Genomic DNA, 6,574 nt, shown 5'->3' with positions numbered 1-6,574 from the left:
GGTGCCCACACAAGTGCTCATAGCTACAATCTTAACTTGAAGGAAGTGAAAGGAATCAAAAGAGCAGTTGTTGAGGATGAAGACAAGGAAAGTATTTGTTCATATGATGTACACAGAGTACACAGTACAGTACAGTAGTGCAAAATTTGAGTAGTGTAAAATAATATTAAAGCATAATCACAGAATAACTGAATGAGATAGAGTTCAGTAAGAGTATGCAGCAGCACCTTCCGGAATAGGGTGTGAAAGAAGTGATGGACTCAGGAGTCAGAAAGCAGTGGGGAAGAACCTGTGCTTAAATCTGAATGATGAAGCTTTCAAGATCCTGAATCTTCTCCCAGAAGGTAGAAAAGAATGATCCCAGGATCCTAATTTATGATGAGCGTTTGATGGCACTGGGCCTATACTCGCTGGAGTGTAGAAGAATTATGTTGGATCCCATTGAAACGTACCGAATGGTAAAAGGCTTGGATGAAGTGGATTCCACTAGTGGGAGAATCTAGGACTAGAGGTCATAGCCTTAAAATTAAAGGATTTTCCTTTAGAAGAGATGAGAAGGAATTTATTTCATCAGAAGGTAGTGAGTCTTTGGAATTCTTTGCCACAGACGGCTGTGGAGGCCAAGGCAATGGATATTTTTAAAGCAGTGATAGATAGGTTCTTGATTAGTACGAGTGCTAGGGGTTATGGGGAAAAGGTAGGAGAACGAGGTTTGGAGGGTGAGATAGATCAGCCATGATTGAATGGCGGAGTAGACTTGATGGGCCAATTGGCCTAATTATGCTTCCTTCACATGACATAAGAGTAAAGGTAATAACCCAAATTACTAGGCATTATTAATGATTTTTTTTGGTCTTACTGATATAGGGACCATGAAGATGGACTGGGTGAAAGGAAATGATGACCCTATGATAAACTGGGCAGTGTTCACCAATATTTGCATATTCAGAAGTCGAGCATAGTAGAGTCATATGAGGTTGAGATGTATCTCATCAAAATAGTTTCTATGGAGCATCTGTAGAAGTTTGAAATAATCCTCATGATATTTACTCAGATATCTAAGAAAGTAATTATGTTGGTGTGCTTTTGTGAACGCTACATTAGAGTGAAGGAATCAGTTTAGGTTGCTGATGATAAGAATGCAAAGGAACATGAAGTTGTCAACGTGTTAATTACAGTGCCAACCTTCCTGTTTGTCGTGGTGTGTGTATCACATTAGCTTTGCACCGTGTGAATTACACTGACAGTGCTCTCCCCGCTTGCCCTGTCCCCCGCCTGCATAACTGGCTGGTGAAGGAAGCGATTTGTGTTTGTGTTCCACTCTGACAGTCTCCGTTCCAGTCGCCGGTTTTTCGGCGACCTGCTACGACTTGACAGTCGCCGGCAGTCGCCTGTAAAATTGCCTAAGTGGGGCAGGCCCAGAAATGTGTTGCTGCCTTTGCTAAAACTGCACATAAGAATTTTAGAGAACTGCATTAAATGTTGGCACCCCGGCAAGTTATATTACTCATGTTAACACTACCAAATTAATTTATTGTAAGGCATTAAGTTATATAGACCTGTGTCAGCGGGTCATATAACATAACTGTTGCTGAACGAGGACTGAGTGTCGCCGCCCACTACTTGTTATGTGGTATATTTATGGGGTATGTGTTATATGTGGGTATTGGTTTATGTGGGTTATGTGGTATCTATGGGGTACATATTTATTATGTGTTATATGTGAGTATTGTTTTATTTGGGTTATGTGTAAGTGGGGAACCATGAACAACTGGACAGGCATTTCACTACTGGTTATACCTGTATAATTGAATATGTGACCAATAAACTTAAACTTGAACTTGAACTTGAACATAGAACATGCAGACAGTTTCCAGTTCTTTCCATTCCCGTATAGCATTACAGCGTTTCATTTGATATGATAAATTAAACTGATTTTAGACTAATTTTAATTTATGTAACTAAATATATGAAGGGGACCAGTCAGCACGTCAAGCTGGTTCCAGCTCTTCAACAATTGATCTTGCTTTTCTCATATTTCTTTCTATTCTTCATTCTCAAATATATAAAGAGTTTCTTGAATTATAATCACATTTTCAATCGTTAATTTTAATTTAATCCACCCAGCAGGAAAGTGGCAAGGTTGTTTGGTTGATCATTTTTCCAAGGTCCCTGAGATCAACTAATGTTAACAGAGATATAAGGCACCCCATTGGTCACTGCCTGCCATTCTGAAAAGGATGCGTTTACTCTTTGCTTCCTGTCTGCCAACCAGTTCTCGATCCATGTCAATACCCTACCCCCAATACCATGCTCTAATTTTGCACACTAGTCTCTTGAGTGGTATCTTGTCAAAGGATTTTTGAAAGTCCAGATACACCACGTCCACTGGCTCTCCCTTATCCATTCTACTTGTTACATCCTCAAAAAATTGCAGAAGATTAGTCAAGCATGATTTCCCGTTCATAAATCCATGCTGACTTTGACTGATCCTGTCACTGCTTTCCAAATATGCTGCAGTTATGTATTTAATAATCAACACCAGCATCTTCCCCACTACTGATGTAAGACTAACTGTCCATAATTCCCTGTTTTCTCTCTCCCTCCTTTCTTAAAAAGTGGAGTTACATTAGCTACCCTCCAGTCCGCAGGAACTGATCCAGAGTTGAGAGAACATTGGAAAAACGATCACCGATGCATCCACGATTTTTATGGCCACCTTCTTGATTATTCTGAGAAGCAGACCATCAGGCCCTAAGGATTTATCTGCCTTCAGCCCCAAAAATTTACCTAACACCATTTCTTGACTGATATGGATGAACTGCATGGAGGAAAGTGTTGAGCCCGTCAGGAATGAGCTGTGCTCCCTACTCTCTGCAGGGTCAGGCGGTCAAGAGCTGAGCAGTTGCCATACCAAGCTGATATACAACTCATTAGAATACTTTCTGTAGCATATCCGTAGATGTTTGAGTGAATCCTCATGGGCATGTCAAATCTTTTCAGATGCCTATGAAAGTAAAGATGCTGATGTGCTTTCTTGATCATCGCTCAATGTTAAGAGGCCAGATTAGGTTACTGGTGATAAGGATTAGGCTAGTTTATACTTCTGTCGCTCTAAGTTCACGATATTTTTCCTGTACAACATCTCATCATAGTTGAACTAGGCAGCATTTGTGGTATCATTGGTGAACTTAAAGGTTGAGTTGGCACTGTACTTTGCCACACAGTCATAAATGTACAGGAAGTAGAGCAGGGAACTGAGCACACAAACCTGAGTCACACCCCTATTGAGGGTCAGAGTGGAGGAAATATTATGACCATTTCTAACTAACTGAGGTCTGTCGGTCAGGAAGCCAGTTGAAGATGGAGGCTTCAAGGTCAAGGCCCAAGAGTTTAGAGATGACATTCAGAATTCTGATGTAGAAGGCTGAGCTGTAGGAATGAATAGCACCCTGACTTCAGTGTGTTTTTGTCAAGGTGAGTGTGCAAGGAATGTTGTGCAAGGATAATAGCAACCTCCATAGAGTTATTTGTTTCTGTACACAAATTATAAGGGGTCTAGATTGTACATGCATCACAAATTTACTTTAGTTACATTGCCCTAATTAATCATCCAACATTTTATCCTGGTTATTGCCCATAAAATGCTACAATCTCACACCAAACGTCAACTGGATTTCACCTTAATTTTTGGCAGTCTTATTTTTACATAGCTGAGCCCATTTTCTGCTTTAGACACATTTAACAATCAAGGCAGATTGTGCACTCAAAGTTGTTTAGTTTTCCAACCAAGTCATTGTTAAAAGTTTTTGAAAAAATGAATTTGTATGTATTTCTTAAATATGAAACCATTGAATCTGTGCCATCAGAGTAGTTTAGGATGCGATTTGTTTTGATTCATTTATTAAAAATATTCCCTGATATATTTAAGAATATTTATAGAATGTTTTCATTATACTGTTTCATCAATTTAGCAGAAAGAGTTTATCACAAAATGAACATTTTTATTAAGAATTATCTTATTAAATTTCAATAGTCAATTATCCTGAAGCATTCTTATGTTTTATATCGTACATATCTTTATAAACAGGATATGAACATTTGCTAGGTTCATTGAACAATAGGAATTAGATTCATAATAAATTAAATTAAGTATGATTTTAATATTTAGGAAAGCAGGGGCAGGACAGGACAAGGTGTGTGGAATGCTTGACAGCTCAGCTGCTTTTTAATGCATGAAACATCACAGGTAAGGCATGTGAGCTCAACACAGAAACGCAGTGGGATTGTGATATTAAAGTTCCTACAGAAACATGGTTTAGAGATGGGCAGGGCTGGCAGGGCCCTCAATGTTCCAGTGTATCACTGTGTCTGTTATGATAGAGGTGGAGGTGGGAGGAGTAATGCACTACCGATTATGGAGAACGTCACAGCACTACTTCAAGAGGATATCATGGGAATGAACATTGAGTAACAATGGGCAAAACAGACATTAAAAAAGTTGGGGGATCACTTTGATGGAATTACTTTGTAGGCCCCTCATTAGATTGCGGGAAATAGAGGAACAAATATTTTTGGAATCACTCATTGTCATAGGAATAATGTGGTTGTAATTGTAGATGTTTATAACTTTCCAAATATTTACTGAGATTGCCTTAGTGCCTTCCTTTACTGACGATGAATTTACTGACTTTGGTGCCTTCCCACACAGTGGGAAACTTTGATTCTGCTGTGTGGGGATGTTTTATGTCAAACCCTATAGTGTGTTGTGTCCCTTTTTTTATTGTATGGCTGTATGGGAATTTCATTTCACTGTGCCATCTGGCACATGTGATGAATAAATCTATCTTGTATCTTGTATCTTGTATCTTGTGCTAGGGGATTAGACGGAGCAGAATTTGTTAAATGTATTCAAGAAAGTTTTCAGAAGCAATCTGTAGATGGTCCTACCAGAGAAAGCCCTACTAAATTGGGCAAGTGGCTGATGTGTCAGTGGGAGAGTACTGGACTAATAACCATAATCCAATTAGTTTCAAGGCAGTAATGGAAGAAGAATAGACTAGTCCTCAACTTGGCAGCCATTTTTGCATATGGTGTGAAGATAAACATGGGACTGATTGGGCCACGCCATTGTACTGGCTTTATACTGAGGTGAATATCTTTGCTATAAAGATAGGATTCAATCTTGTGAAGTGGTTACACTTTTCAACTCTGTCCTGTAAAGATACATCTCGAATAAGCCAATTTGTGAGGATAAAATGATAGATGTTTGCTTTATGGTGGCTCTTTCATCCTTTGGCAAACCCAGACCAGCAGATATCTTCTGTCGGGTTATGGGCATGGAAGTCTGCATTCTGATACTTATATTTTCTTGCACTTTCATCGCTTCTTCCATGTGATTATCAACATGGTTAATGGAATACGGGGTAGACCATTTAGAACTGAGATGAGGAAACTTGTCACACAGAGTTGTGAATTTGTGGAATTCTCTGCCTCAGAAGGCAGTGGAGGCCGATTCATTGGATGCATTCATGAGAGAGTTAGAGCTCTTAGGGCTAGCGGAATCAAGTGGTATGGGGAGAAGGCAGGATCGGGGTACTGATTGTGGATGATCAGCCATGATCGCATTTAATGGCAGGGCTGGCTCGAAGGGCTGAATGGCCTACCTCTTCACTTATTGTCTATGCATCTATGTATCTATGAATAATCAAAATTGAAGTTGGTAATAAACAGAAAATTTCCTTGTCAGTGTGTAAAAAGGAACTGCAGATGCTGGTTTAAACCAAAGATACAGTAGACACAAAAAGCTGAAGTAACTCAGCGGGGACAGGCAGCATTTCTGGAGAGAAGGAATGTGTGACTTTTCGGGATGAGACCCTGTTTGCTGTATAACCAGGGATCTTAAAGCATCTGGAGTCAATATGAAGCATTACAAGCTGATAACATCACCTCTCTAATCCTGAATCAGGTCAGAATTAGTGCACGATCTGAGATTCCTGATTTTAATGAAGAATTTATGAAGGTTTTTCAGCAAAGGGGGATGCCAAATTCTGTTTTTAAACTAAAGCATATTGACTTGTATGATAGTGCTTATTTCTAAATATGTAGTTAATTATTTTTAATCATTTCCATTTTAGTAGATGTCTCAATGTCAGAACTTTAGAAGTGGTGGAAATGAATTGCAGCTTCCACAGCTATCAAACTCCAATCCCAATTTTGCTTTTTGTCAATGTGTTAAAGACTGTTAAGACTGATTAGTTGGGGACGGGGATGTAGTTTTTGCATTTTTCTGCACATTGCCCAGTCATCAACCAGACTGCGCCATCAATCAGGTTCCCATTAAGCATCCTATTGGAAACCGTGAAGCAATGACATTTGTACTATTATTCATAGACATCCTCCCTCATACTGTCAGACTCATAGCACCATTTTAAAGAAAATTAAGAAAAGATTTAACTATCGGCTTCAAAACTTACTGATTGTGACATATCCGCCACTTGCAATCTATTTTCCAGGCTATTTATCCATGACTTGGCAGTACGTTGGCAAATAGTTTAGACCAGTGATTCCCAAA

The sequence above is a fragment of the Amblyraja radiata genome, chromosome 2 (assembly GCF_010909765.2).
Source record: "Amblyraja radiata isolate CabotCenter1 chromosome 2, sAmbRad1.1.pri, whole genome shotgun sequence".
Taxonomy (NCBI): Eukaryota; Metazoa; Chordata; class Chondrichthyes; order Rajiformes; family Rajidae; genus Amblyraja; species Amblyraja radiata.
This window is presented reverse-complemented; position numbering follows the sequence as displayed.